The sequence below is a fragment of the Rhodnius prolixus genome, unplaced genomic scaffold (assembly GCF_049639745.1).
Source record: "Rhodnius prolixus isolate KJV_2025 unplaced genomic scaffold, Rpr scaffold_7, whole genome shotgun sequence".
In the NCBI taxonomy this organism is placed as follows: Eukaryota; Metazoa; Arthropoda; class Insecta; order Hemiptera; family Reduviidae; genus Rhodnius; species Rhodnius prolixus.
Genome location: NW_027411582.1, coordinates 6,701,188 through 6,715,203, shown reverse-complemented (window position 1 = coordinate 6,715,203; position 14,016 = coordinate 6,701,188). Strand labels below are relative to the sequence as shown.

General features: G+C 37.6%; 1 protein-coding gene and 1 long non-coding RNA gene across 12 annotated transcripts in view; one reads left to right on the top strand and one right to left on the bottom strand.

The window, feature by feature from the left end:
• Window positions 1-14,016, bottom strand: part of Liprin-gamma (liprin protein kazrin) — a 433,354-nt gene that overhangs the window by 122,227 nt on the left and 297,111 nt on the right. The gene's annotated exons all lie outside the window — the stretch shown is intronic.
• The window catches only part of LOC141446850 (uncharacterized), an 86,456-nt gene continuing 83,383 nt past the window's right edge, over window positions 10,944-14,016 (top strand). Inside the window, exon 1 of the long non-coding RNA XR_012453938.1 lies at window positions 10,944-11,391. This is a non-coding gene — a long non-coding RNA (uncharacterized lncRNA). The remainder of the gene's footprint in view (window positions 11,392-14,016) is intronic.

Below are 14,016 nucleotides of genomic sequence, written 5' to 3'. Positions count from 1 at the left end.
ATCGCGTAACCCTATTTCAGCTACCTGTTCTTTTTGCGCCATTCGATGCACTTTCTCTTGCACTCAACCTTTTTCAGTTTTAGCAATTCGATCCAGTTTTCATTCACAACAATCCTTGTTTAATCCAATTTGGTTCAAATGAGGATCAGCGTGAAAGAAATCTGGTTCTAATTGAATAAAACGCGGAAGTGGTTTCCAAAAAAGGTTCCGTATGATAGAATGTGAGTCAATTGCGCAGAAGAGGTTCGGTTTCTTCCCAAATCTTTTAACCTGGTTTCTATCGCGTAACCCTTTTTCAGCTACCTGTTCTTTTTGCGCCATTCGATGCACTTTCTCTTGCACTCCACCTTTTTTAGTTTTAGCAATTCGATCCAGTTTTCATTCACAACAATCCTTGTTTAATCCAATTTGGTTCAAATGAGGATCAGCGTGAAAGAAATCTGGTTCTAATTGCATAAAACGCGGAAGTGGTTTCCAAAAAAGGTTCCGTACGATAGAATGTGAGTCAATTGCGCAGAAGAGGTTCGGTTTCTTCCCAAATCTTTTAACCTGGTTTCTATCGCGTAACCCTATTTCAGCTACTTGTTCTTTTTGCGCCATTCGATGCACTTTCTCTTGCACTCCACCTTTTTTAGTTTTAGCCATTCGATCCAATTTTCATTCACAACAATCCTTGTTTAATCCAATTTGGTTCAAATGAGGATCAGCGTGAAAGAAATCTGGTTCTAACTGCATAAAACGCGGAAGTGGTTTCCAAAAAAGGTTCCGTACGATAGAATGTGAGTCAATTGCGTTGAAGAGGTTCGGTTTCTTCCCAAATCTTTTAACCTGGTTTCTAACGCGTAACCCTTTTTCAGCTACTTGTTCTTTTTGCGCCATTCGATGCACTTTCTCTTGCACTCCACCTTTTTTAGTTTTAGCAATTCGATCCAGTTTTCATTCACAACAATCCTTGTTTAATCCAATTTGGTTCAAATGAGGATCAGCGTGAAAGAAATCTGGTTCTAATTGCATAAAACGCGGAAGTGGTTTCCAAAAAAGGTTCCGTACGATAGAATGTGAGTCAATTGCGCAGAAGAGGTTCGGTTTCTTCCCAAATCTTTTAACCTGGTTTCTATCGCGTAACCCTATTTCAGCTACTTGTTCTTTTTGCGCCATTCGATGCACTTTCTCTTGCACTCCACCTTTTTTAGTTTTAGCCATTCGATCCAATTTTCATTCACAACAATCCTTGTTTAATCCAATTTGGTTCAAATGAGGATCAGCGTGAAAGAAATCTGGTTCTAACTGCATAAAACGCGGAAGTGGTTTCCAAAAAAGGTTCCGTACGATAGAATGTGAGTCAATTGCGTTGAAGAGGTTCGGTTTCTTCCCAAATCTTTTAACCTGGTTTCTAACGCGTAACCCTTTTTCAGCTACTTGTTCTTTTTGCGCCATTCGATGCACTTTCTCTTGCACTCCACCTTTTTTAGTTTTAGCAATTCGATCCAGTTTTCATTCACAACAATCCTTGTTTAATCCAATTTGGTTCAAATGAGGATCAGCGTGAAAGAAATCTGGTTCTAATTGCATAAAACGCGGAAGTGGTTTCCAAAAAAGGTTCCGTACGATAGAATGTGAGTCAATTGCGCAGAAGAGGTTCGGTTTCTTCCCAAATCTTTTAACCTGGTTTCTATCGCGTAACCCTTTTTCAGCTACGTGTTCTTTTTGCGCCAATCGATGCACTTTCTCTTGCACTCCACCTTTTTTAGTTTTAGCAATTCGATCCAGTTTTCATTCACAACATTCCTTGTTTAATCCAATTTGGTTCAAACGAGGATCAGCGTGAAAGAAATCTGGTTCTAATTGCATAAAACGCGGAAGTGGTTTCCAAAAAAGGTTCCGTACGATAGAATGTGAGTCAATTGCGCAGAAGAGGTTCGGTTTCTTCCCAAATCTTTTAACCTGGTTTCTATCGCGTAACCCTTTTTCAGCTACCTGTTCTTTTTGCGCCATTCGATGCACTTTCTCTTGCACTCCACCTTTTTTAGTTTTAGCAATTCGATCCAGTTTTCATTCACAACAATCCTTGTTTAATCCAATTTGGTTCAAACGAGGATCAGCGTGAAAGAAATCTGGTTCTAATTGAATAAAACGCGGAAGTGGTTTCCAAAAAAGGTTCCGTTTAATAGAATGTGAGTCAATTGCGTTGAAGAGGTACGGTTTCTTCCCAAATCTTTTAACCTGGTTTCTATCGCGTAACCCTATTTCAGCTACCTGTTCTTTTTGCGCCATTCGATGCACTTTCTCTTGCACTCAACCTTTTTTAGTTTTAGCAATTCGATCCAGTTTTCATTCACAACAATCCTTGTTTTATCCAATTTGGTTCAAATGAGGATCAGCGTGAAAGAAATCTGGTTCTAATTGCATAAAACGCGGAAGTGGTTTCCAAAAAAGGTTCCGTACGATAGAATGTGAGTCAATTGCGCAGAAGAGGTTCGGTTTCTTCCCAAATCTTTTAACCTGGTTTCTATCGCGTAACCCTTTTTCAGCTACCTGTTCTTTTTGCGCCATTCGATGCACTTTCTCTTGCACTCCACCTTTTTTAGTTTTAGCAGTTCGATCCAGTTTTCATTCACAACAATCCTTGTTTAATCCAATTTGGTTCAAACGAGGATCAGCGTGAAAGAAATCTGGTTCTAATTGAATAAAACGCGGAAGTGGTTTCCAAAAAAGGTTCCGTACGATAGAATGTGAGTCAATTGCGCAGAAGAGGTTCGGTTTCTTCCCAAATCTTTTAACCTGGTTTCTATCGCGTAACCCTATTTCAGCTACCTGTTCTTTTTGCGCCATTCGATGCACTTTCTCTTGCACTCAACCTTTTTTAGTTTTAGCAATTCGATCCAGTTTTCATTCACAACAATCCTTGTTTAATCCAATTTGGTTCAAATGAGGATCAGCGTGAAAGAAATCTGGTTCTAATTGCATAAAACGCGGAAGTGGTTTCCAAAAAAGGTTCCGTACGATAGAATGTGAGTCAATTGCGCAGAAGAGGTTCGGTTTCTTCCCAAATCTTTTAACCTGGTTTCTATCGCGTAACCCTATTTCAGCTACTTGTTCTTTTTGCGCCATTCGATGCACTTTCTCTTGCACTCCACCTTTTTTAGTTTTAGCAATTCGATCCAGTTTTCATTCACAACAATCCTTGTTTAATCCAATTTGGTTCAAATGAGGATCAGCGTGAAGGAAATCTGGTTCTAATTGAATAAAACGCGGAAGTGGTTTCCAAAAAAGGTTCCGTATGATAGAATGTGAGTCAATTGCGCAGAAGAGGTTCGGTTTCTTCCCAAATCTTTTAACGTGGTTTCTATCGCGTAACCCTTTTTCAGCTACCTGTTCTTTTTGCGCCATTCGATGCACTTTCTCTTGCACTCCACCTTTTTTAGTTTTAGCAATTCGATCCAGTTTTCATTCACAACAATCCTTGTTTAATCCAATTTGGTTCAAACGAGGATCAGCGTGAAAGAAATCTGGTTCTAATTGAATAAAACGCGGAAGTGGTTTCCAAAAAAGGTTCCGTATGATAGAATGTGAGTCAATTGCGTTGAAGAGGTTCGGTTTCATCCCAAATCTTTTAACCTGGATTCTATCGCGTAACCCTATTTCAGCTACCTGTTCTTTTTGCGCCATTCGATGCACTTTCTCTTGCACTTCACCTTTTTTAGTTTTTGCAATTCGATCCAGTTTTCATTCACAACAATCCTTGTTTAATCCAATTTGGTTCAAATGAGGATCAGCGTGAAAGAAATCTGGTTCTAATTGCATAAAACGCGGAAGTGGTTTCCAAAAAAGGTTCCGTACGATAGAATGTGAGTCAATTGCGCAGAAGAGGTTCGGTTTCTTCCCAAATCTTTTAACCTGGTTTCTATCGCGTAACCCTTTTTCAGCTACCTGTTCTTTTTGCGCCATTCGATGCACTTTCTCTTGCACTCCACCTTTTTTAGTTTTAGCAATTCGATCCAGTTTTCATTCACAACAATCCTTGTTTAATCCAATTTGGTTCAAACGAGGATCAGCGTGAAAGAAATCTGGTTCTAATTGAATAAAACGCGGAAGTGGTTTCCAAAAAAGGTTCTGTATGATAGAATGTGAGTCAATTGCGTTGAAGAGGTTCGGTTTCTTCCCAAATCTTTTAACCTGGTTTCTATCGCGTAACCCTATTTCAGCTACCTGTTCTTTTGGCGCCATTCGATGCACTTTCTCTTGCACTCCACCTTTTTTAGTTTTAGCAATTCGATCCAGTTTTCATTCACAACAATCCTTGTTTAATCCAATTTGGTTCAAATGAGGATCAGCGTGAAAGAAATCTGGTTCTAATTGCATAAAACGCGGAAGTGGTTTCCAAAAAAGGTTCCGTACGATAGAATGTGAGTCAATTGCGCAGAAGAGGTATTTTGGGGAAGTGTTTTTTCGAGTTATTAATTTTTCAACGGTTAATTGGGCAAACTGGATAGGTAGGGTACAAATAATGTCGTTTAGGGATCTTCGCGAAAGGTTATTCATTAGTAAATATTAGTTAATCACAAATTTACAACATTTGCTACATAATCTACACAGGCCTGCGGAGATAGCTGATGTGTGCAGCTACTTGGGTATGGCGAATCCCACAGGCCACCGTTCTATGGCTCAATAATATATCACACACTCACAAATAAATTGTGAAGCAATCCGATGTGCAATACATCACGTGACAATTCTTTCGCAACACCCCCCTTAAATATACGTACAGAAACACGGTGGCCTGCGGAAATAGTTGATGTGTGCAGCTACTTGGCCTTAGCGTCCCCACAGGCCTTACAATTTCCGGCTCGTCGAATCACACACTCACAAGTATATTGTGAAGCTATCCGATGTACCATACATCATTAACATAAATATATTTTTAAAAAAACAACCAAATATACGTTGGCCTGCGGAAATAGTTGATGTGTGCAACTACTTGGGCTTAGCGACCCCACAGGCCTTACAATTTCCGGCTATTTAAATCACACACTCACAAGCGTATTGTGAAGCTATCCGATGTACCATACATCATTAACATAAATATAATAAAAGAACCAATGAAATTAAAAAAAAAAAACAAATATACGTTGGCCTGCGGAAATAGTTGATGTGTGCAGCTACTTGGGCTTAGCGACCCCACAGGCCTTACAATTTCCGGCTCGTCGAAACACACACTCACAATTAAATTGTGAAGCTATCCGATGTACCATACATCATCTAACTACACATCATCAAACTATACTAAAAACACAAGCTAAAAAACTCTTCGTAACACAAGCTACAACCTGCGTTGTTTTGTTACTCGATTATTTTGCTGGTTGTTCCAAGTTCAGTAAGTAATATGTTCGTTCGTTTACTTTTAATTGCAACCTTCTGGACTCCTGCTAAGATCCACATCTTTCTTGGACGTATTTCTTTAGACATCTTCAAGACGAGTTTAGACATGAGGCTCTCCACTTATTTACTCTTTGTTATCATTCGTTCCACATTTCTCTTTCCCAATTTTTCCCAAATGGTCCACCCCCCTCCGGAAAACGACCTGTTTTCAATTATTCCTGCCAATCCTCCATTACAATCGATTCGGTTATCATCAATCCTTGTGTAGACCAAATAACTCCTTGCAGCATCATGGCTAGTTTTCCCCCCACTCTTAATTTCGCAGGTAATGCATTTTCAGTCTTATTGAATTTAGCTACTATGCCTGCATGATAGAGTGTCATAAACTAGTTAATATAAATGGCAGGAATAAATTTATGGGGAGCAAAAATCTGAGCTCTACCTCCACGAGGTGCTCCCCGGGCAACTGCTCCTTCCTGGAGCAGGCTAACAGAGACAGTTCCAAATTCCTCAACGCGGCCTCTGAGAAAGGTCTCTCTCTCGGTGGGAGCTGTTGAGGAAGCTGAGTCCGACAGCTTTAAGGAGGCTACACTCCATCGGAAGTTAGGCCTGCTTAGGCTAGAATGTCCCTTCCTCCCTTCCTTGTTCGTGCACATAGTAGCCAACACCACCTGAGTCCTAGTTAAGCCTCTTCAACAGTTCTTCCCAATATTACGTAACAAAACTTAGACTAACCTTTCTCATAATCACTCACTCATAGCGCTAAGTCTGTTGTCGGGAATTCTATTTCCGTTTCCACGCCACACAGTTTAGATTACTTCTTTCCACATGAGTTATTAGACTGGTGCCGCTATTGTTCCCGTATAATTTCATTTTTCGACTTAACTTTTAAATTGTTCACTAAACCTGCCGGATGTGAAATCATACTTTCTTTGAATGATCTAAGTTTGCTTGAGGAATTTTAGATTGAACAATTTCCCGCTGAATACTAGAAAGGCCTCTTAAATCAAAGTAGTTTTCAGAATGTGCTTTTCAGTAAAGATCAGAGAAGGGAATTTCAACAACTTCAAACTTATTATTCCTTCTTAACTCTGCATGAAAAACTACGAAATCATAGTTTCCCAATTTGCAAGTTTTACAAGAAATACTAGTTCAGAGATTTTTTTTTCCCCATAAATAACTAAAAAATGGTTCATCAAATTGGCCAATGAGGTTGTAGGTCCGGAAGGAAGTGGCTATTTGCTAAAGGATTAGGTGCCATCGTAGGACATTAGCTTTTTTTTACAACATAACTAGAGCGGAAGTGTCATTTTACAGAAAACAGTTATATTTTTATTTATTTTCCAGTTAAAGCAACAATGATTTTCTTTACACTTTTCCAATTTCCTTCACTCCGAAACAAACACTCACAAGCAGTTTCTATAACAATCCAATGTGCGATATATCACGAGTATTTCTATTCACAACACGCACCAAAAAAACATTGTTATAAATTAAAATCATTAAAAAGAAACACCTAATACATGTTGGCCTGCGGAAATAGTTGATGTGTGCAACTACTTGGGCTTAGCGACCCCACAGGCCTTACAATATCCGGCTCGTCGAATCACACACTCACAAGTAAATTGTGAAGCTATCCGATGTACCAAACATCATTAACATAAATATAATAAAATAACAAAAGCAATAAAAAACCTTAAAAAAATCAACTCAAAAGAAACGAAAAACTCCCCAAAAAGCAAAGTTATAAATTAAAATCATTAAAAAGAAACACCTAATACATGTTGGCCTGCGGAAATAGTTGATGTGTGCAACTACTTGGGCTTAGCGACCCCACTGGCCTTACAATATCCGGCTCGTCGAATCACACACTCACAAGCAATTTGTGAAGCTATCCGATGTACCATACATCATTAACATAAATATAATAAAATAACAAAAGCAATAAAAAACCTTAAAAAAATCAACTCAAAAGAAACGAAAAACTCCCCAAAAAGCAAAGTTATAAATTAAAATCATTAAAAAGAAACACCTAATACATGTTGGCCTGCGGAAATAGTTGATGTGTGCAACTACTTGGGCTTAGCGACCCCACAGGCCTTACAATATCCGGCTCGTCGAATCACACACTCACAAGTAAATTGTGAAGCTATCCGATGTACCATACATCATTAACATAAATATAATAAAATAACAAAAGCAATAAAAAACCTTAAAAAAATCAACTCAAAAGAAACGAAAAACTCCCCAAAAAGCAAAGTTATAAATTAAAATCATTAAAAAGAAACACCTAATACATGTTGGCCTGCGGAAATAGTTGATGTGTGCAACTACTTGGGCTTAGCGACCCCACAGGCCTTACAATATCCGGCTCGTCGAATCACACACTCACAAGTAAATTGTGAAGCTATCCGATGTACCATACATCATTAACATAAATATAATAAAATAACAAAAGCAATAAAAAACCTTAAAAAAATCAACTCAAAAGAAACGAAAAACTCCCCAAAAAGCAAAGTTATAAATTAAAATCATTAAAAAGAAACACCTAATACATGTTGGCCTGCGGAAATAGTTGATGTGTGCAACTACTTGGGCTTAGCGACCCCACTGGCCTTACAATATCCGGCTCGTCGAATCACACACTCACAAGTAAATTGTGAAGCTATCCGATGTACCATACATCATTAACATAAATATAATAAAATAACAAAAACAATAAAAAACCTTAAAAAAATCAACTCAAAAGAAACGAAAAACTCCCCAAAAAGCAAAGTTATAAATTAAAATCATTAAAAAGAAACACCTAATACATGTTGGCCTGCGGAAATAGTTGATGTGTGCAACTACTTGGGCTTAGCGACCCCACTGGCCTTACAATATCCGGCTCGTCGAATCACACACTCACAAGTAAATTGTGAAGCTATCCGATGTACCATACATCATTAACATAAATATAATAAAATAACAAAAGCAATAAAAAACCTTAAAAAAATCAACTCAAAAGAAACGAAAAACTCCCCAAAAAGCAAAGTTATAAATTAAAATCATTAAAAAGAAACACCTAATACATGTTGGCCTGCGGAAATAGTTGATGTGTGCAACTACTTGGGCTTAGCGACCCCACAGGCCTTACAATATCCGGCTCGTCGAATCACACACTCACAAGCAATTTGCGAAGCTATCCGATGTACCATACATCATTAACATAAATATAATAAAATAACAAAAGCAATAAAAAACCTTAAAAAAATCAACTCAAAAGAAACGAAAAACTCCCCAAAAAGCAAAGTTATAAATTAAAATCATTAAAAAGAAACACCTAATACATGTTGGCCTGCGGAAATAGTTGATGTGTGCAACTACTTGGGCTTAGCGACCCCACAGGCCTTACAATATCCGGCTCGTCGAATCACACACTCACAAGTAAATTGTGAAGCTATCCGATGTACCATACATCATTAACATAAATATAATAAAATAACAAAAGCAATAAAAAACCTTAAAAAAATCAACTCAAAAGAAACGAAAAACTCCCCAAAAAGCAAAGTTATAAATTAAAATCATTAAAAAGAAACACCTAATACATGTTGGCCTGCGGAAATAGTTGATGTGTGCAACTACTTGGGCTTAGCGACCCCACTGGCCTTACAATATCCGGCTCGTCGAATCACACACTCACAAGTAAATTGTGAAGCTATCCGATGTACCATACATCATTAACATAAATATAATAAAATAACAAAAACAATAAAAAACCTTAAAAAAATCAACTCAAAAGAAACGAAAAACTCCCCAAAAAGCAAAGTTATAAATTAAAATCATTAAAAAGAAACACCTAATACATGTTGGCCTGCGGAAATAGTTGATGTGTGCAACTACTTGGGCTTAGCGACCCCACAGGCCTTACAATATCCGGCTCGTCGAATCACACACTCACAAGCAATTTGCGAAGCTATCCGATGTACCATACATCATTAACATAAATATAATAAAATAACAAAAGCAATAAAAAAAACCTTAATAAAATCAACTCAAAAGAAACGAAAAACTCCCCAAAAAGCAAAGTTATAAATTAAAATCATTAAAAAGAAACACCTAATACATGTTGGCCTGCGGAAATAGTTGATGTGTGCAACTACTTGGGCTTAGCGACCCCACAGGCCTTACAATATCCGGCTCGTCGAATCACACACTCACAAGTAATTTGTGAAGCTATCCGATGTACCATACATCATTAACATAAATATAATAAAATAACAAAAGCAATAAAAAAAACCTTAATAAAATCAACTCAAAAGAAACGAAAAACTCCCCAAAAAGCAAAGTTATAAATTAAAATCATTAAAAAGAAACACCTAATACATGTTGGCCTGCGGAAATAGTTGATGTGTGCAACTACTTGGGCTTAGCGACCCCACAGGCCTTACAATATCCGGCTCGTCGAATCACACACTCACAAGTAATTTGTGAAGCTATCCGATGTACCATACATCATTAACATAAATATAATAAAATAACAAAAGCAATAAAAAAAACCTTAATAAAATCAACTCAAAAGAAACGAAAAACTCCCCAAAAAGCAAAGTTATAAATTAAAATCATTAAAAAGAAACACCTAATACATGTTGGCCTGCGGAAATAGTTGATGTGTGCAACTACTTGGGCTTAGCGACCCCACAGGCCTTACAATTTCCAGCTCTTTGAATCACACACTCACAAGCAATTTGTGAAGCTATCCGATGTACCATACATCATTAACATAAATATAATAAAAGAACCAATGAAATTAAAAAAAAAAAACAAATATACGTTGGCCTGCGGAAATAGTTGATGTGTTATGCGTGATATTTCTTTTTCAAAGAGGTAATCGGTTGGTTTATCGAAGGAGGAGCATGAATGAGATTTAGTCAGGAGGATATATTTGGTTATTAAGAAGGCCATGGATAAACATTTTAGTAATATGCTTAAATCAGGACTTCAAGTTACAACTTGATCTTACAAGATAAAGTTAACATCCGTTTTTTTCCCCCCCTCTTTCTAAATAAAAGAATGAAACGCAATTGAATACAATTTTTTTTTTTTCGCACACCTCTTATTAATTAATCATTTCCCGCAAGGGGTAGTTGTCGCATACAACTACCTGGGGAGCAGCGTCCCCACGGGATAACCTGAGCTCAGTACACTATGCGCATACACCAGAACAGAACTCATGTTCGAGTACATGACCAAGAAACACGTAGTACACGTATTAGGGATATCATCCTTCATAAATTTTAGGTATATTTAGGATCGGGTAAACCTGTAAAAGATGTTAGCTCTTCCTAATTATCTAATTAATCTATCTAATTACAGGGTTGTCAATTTTATAAATTTAGAAGGGGGGTCCTCTAAGAAACTTTGCTGGCTTATGAAATTCAAAGAAAAAGATTTGGAAATTTAATTGTACTTCATAATTTTCTTATCTCCATCAATGAAAGACTGCGAATTGTAAAAATGCATAAATTTTAAAATAAAAACCCATAACTGCATTGATACACATAACTGCAAGGGAAATATATTTATGGAAATATTGGCTACCCTGTATCGTATTCAACTGAAGTATTGACAGAACTCAATTTATTAAAAAAGGAATATTATTTATCAGTACTTATCAAACTTAAACTTAATTCTGTTTTTAATGTTACAGGAAGCGCAGAATTGTTAAAATCCTCGGGAGTGCTGAAATCCCCGGGAGTGCGGGAGTTCTAAAATCCCTGGGAGTGCTAAAATTTCCGGGAGTGCTTGATTAAGATGGAGGTGATTGCTTTTAAACTGTGCGCATTAAAAATTAAAAAATACTTCGGTTATTTTCCAAATTCCGTCACAAGACAGTAAATACGTCACAGTTTCATTTCCGTTAAGATCTTTTAAACTGTGTCCAGTGTCCAGTGTTGAGCAGACCTGCAGAAGACATCGATGGATATGTTACTGCAAGTGATTGGTGCATATCCCAGCCGACAGCTAAATCAGGTAGGGCGAGGAATTAATTATGTGGTCCATATTTATGACTCTCAGCATCTTTTAAGTGTCATTCTTCTTCGGAATGGCACACCACTCCTGCCACAGATCTATCCTCTAAATAAAAACTCTGTCTACAATAATTATAGTTCCAATTATTTTGCTTGCATGAAAAAAAATGGCGCTAGTCATTTTAGAAAAATAAACGGAATTATAATTATTTAATACATTTATATGGTACCACTGTTAATATCCTTCATCGGAACTTCTAGACCAAGTTGAGCAGCCCAGGTCAGTAAAATTCTGCATGTCTATTTTGTATGTTTTTTCTCTTAATGTATTTCGAATTGTATGTGCACGTCTTCTTTGAGATTTTATTTTCAGCAGTTTTGGGGACGTTTTAGTTTATAAGATGCACTTCATGTTCGTATTCACCGTTATTTCTAATTTCTATTGTTGGCGTTGTTATTCATTCTGCTGTTGTTTCTTCAAAATTGGTCAGTACTAGATTGTGTTCTGTCATTTTTTCTTTTACTCACTAAGTTCATTTTCACTTTGCTGTCTTTCGTCGATCGCTCGGTTAAGTGTCCATTGCTTTGTTCAAGTCTACTTTTTGAAAATCTTCTTCTGATAAGCGCCCTGTTTTCCACCATTCCTGCCATATGACCCATTACCCCACCCAAAAACTAGATGATCGTATTCCCTTGCTGGTTTTCTACCCACACCCTCTGTACATAGCAGGTAATGCATTTCCATAGTTACTGAGATTTGCTACTGAGCCTGTTTGATAGAGGATGAAAAAAAAAAACAAGCTGGAATACGATATTAAAGGCAAAATGGTATATTTTTTGAGGGGGCCAAAATCTGAGCTCTACCTCCACGAGGTGCTCCCCGGGACAACTGCTCTCCGGAGTAGGCTAACAGAGCCAGTACCACTTCCTTTAAGCACCCTGAGTGGACATTTGGTCAATATCAATCCAATAGAAAGTGAAGCCATGTTGCAGGTAATACCAACAGATTTAAGTTGGTTAAACGCCTCCATTGAAACACTACAGACTGCGCAAATCTGGCTTTGAGCACCATTCCAGAGACTTCATGGTACCGCAAGAAACCACAACCTTTCTCATAATCTGCTTTTCTGATTCACCTGTCCCTTAATTAGGATTCAGGTCAAATGACGTAGCCACCACAGACTTGCAAGGTGATTTCCGTACATTTATTTAATTGTTTCCGCTTTCGTTACTGTTCCTATCTACTTCCTTTGAATTAAAATGTTCACATAGATCCTATAGCTTTCAATTCAATAATAGGATTGGTTGTTCAGGTTTAGTGATTGGTACAGGCTTCCCTACATTCAGTGTCATTTCCGGTTTTACAAACTACGTATAAGAACTGAATTTAAGTCATATATTTGGAGTTTAAAGAAAAATTGTGGGTTAGAACCAGAGAATAGTGTGATATCCGTTTTGAAGACCCATGGCTTCGAAAAAGTAGTTTTTTTGGCCAATTGGGTTCCTCCGCTCAATTTCGTCAATGAATGTGTCTGTTGTCTCGATCTGCCACAACTGGAAACTGTAATATTCCAGAAAGTTCTGATTTAATATTTCAGTTTTGGTGACAGCGGAAGGCGATTCATTGGCATTCTTATCAATGAGCTGAAATGTTGGGTAGTTGCTGATTATATACTTTAACCTTATACACTTTACTTCTATCTTCTTATGTTAAGAAGATAGAAGTTTCAATTCTAAATCCTTAGAGTTATAAAACTTTTTAGTTTTCTTTTCAAGTTTTCAATCTGCCCATTAAAAATGGGTTACCTTGTAGAACTTTAGAGCTTTAATATAAATAACTTCCGAAGTACTAAGCTTTCCTTGCTCTCGGGCAAATGGGCGATTTAATAAAGTCATGATGCCATTATGGTATATGGCAGAGTGTATATGAAAATATTAGAGCACAGATGGCTGGCTTTTTTCCCTCCCATCCTGGAGTTTTCTCGGGAAAAACTAGAGGGGGCTCATAGTTGGAGGGGGAAAAAGGGGATGAAAACTTCTGAAATGTTAATTTCTTGTGGAATATACTGGAAGAGATCAGCTTTTGGAAATGGGAAATAGGAAGTCTTATATTATCCCGAAATGTTGTCTTCATACTGTTTTTCACGGGTAGGTTATTTTGGGGTTTTGAGAGAGAAAGGAGTTGCGGATCATGTCTCCCACTGCATCGCATTGCTTAGTATTCTTAATGAATTGCCCAGGACAAAACGTTATCGTTTCGTGTAAAACCGCAAATATGGTACGACAAAGGTTGAGGAAATTCTCTACAACCCCATAGTGATTCTGAACTGTGGCCGGAAGTGTTGAAGAGAACTCGTGGGGGGGTGGAGAACCGATGGAAGTCCCTTGGGGGGTTGTAGGGCTTCTTGTTTGGTAAGGGCAGAGGAGCACCCTAGGTACTGTATAGTCTGAGGATGTAAACTCTAAGGAGGGAGAATGTTGTAATGGTGGAGTCGATGCATGTTTTAGAGAACCCTGTTAAAAGGGCCTAACCTTGCCCTTACATTGAACTTTATTACTTGCTACTGTAATGGTAATATAAAATTGCGGTAGTATACATTAGACAGACATCACACAGTTTGTATTG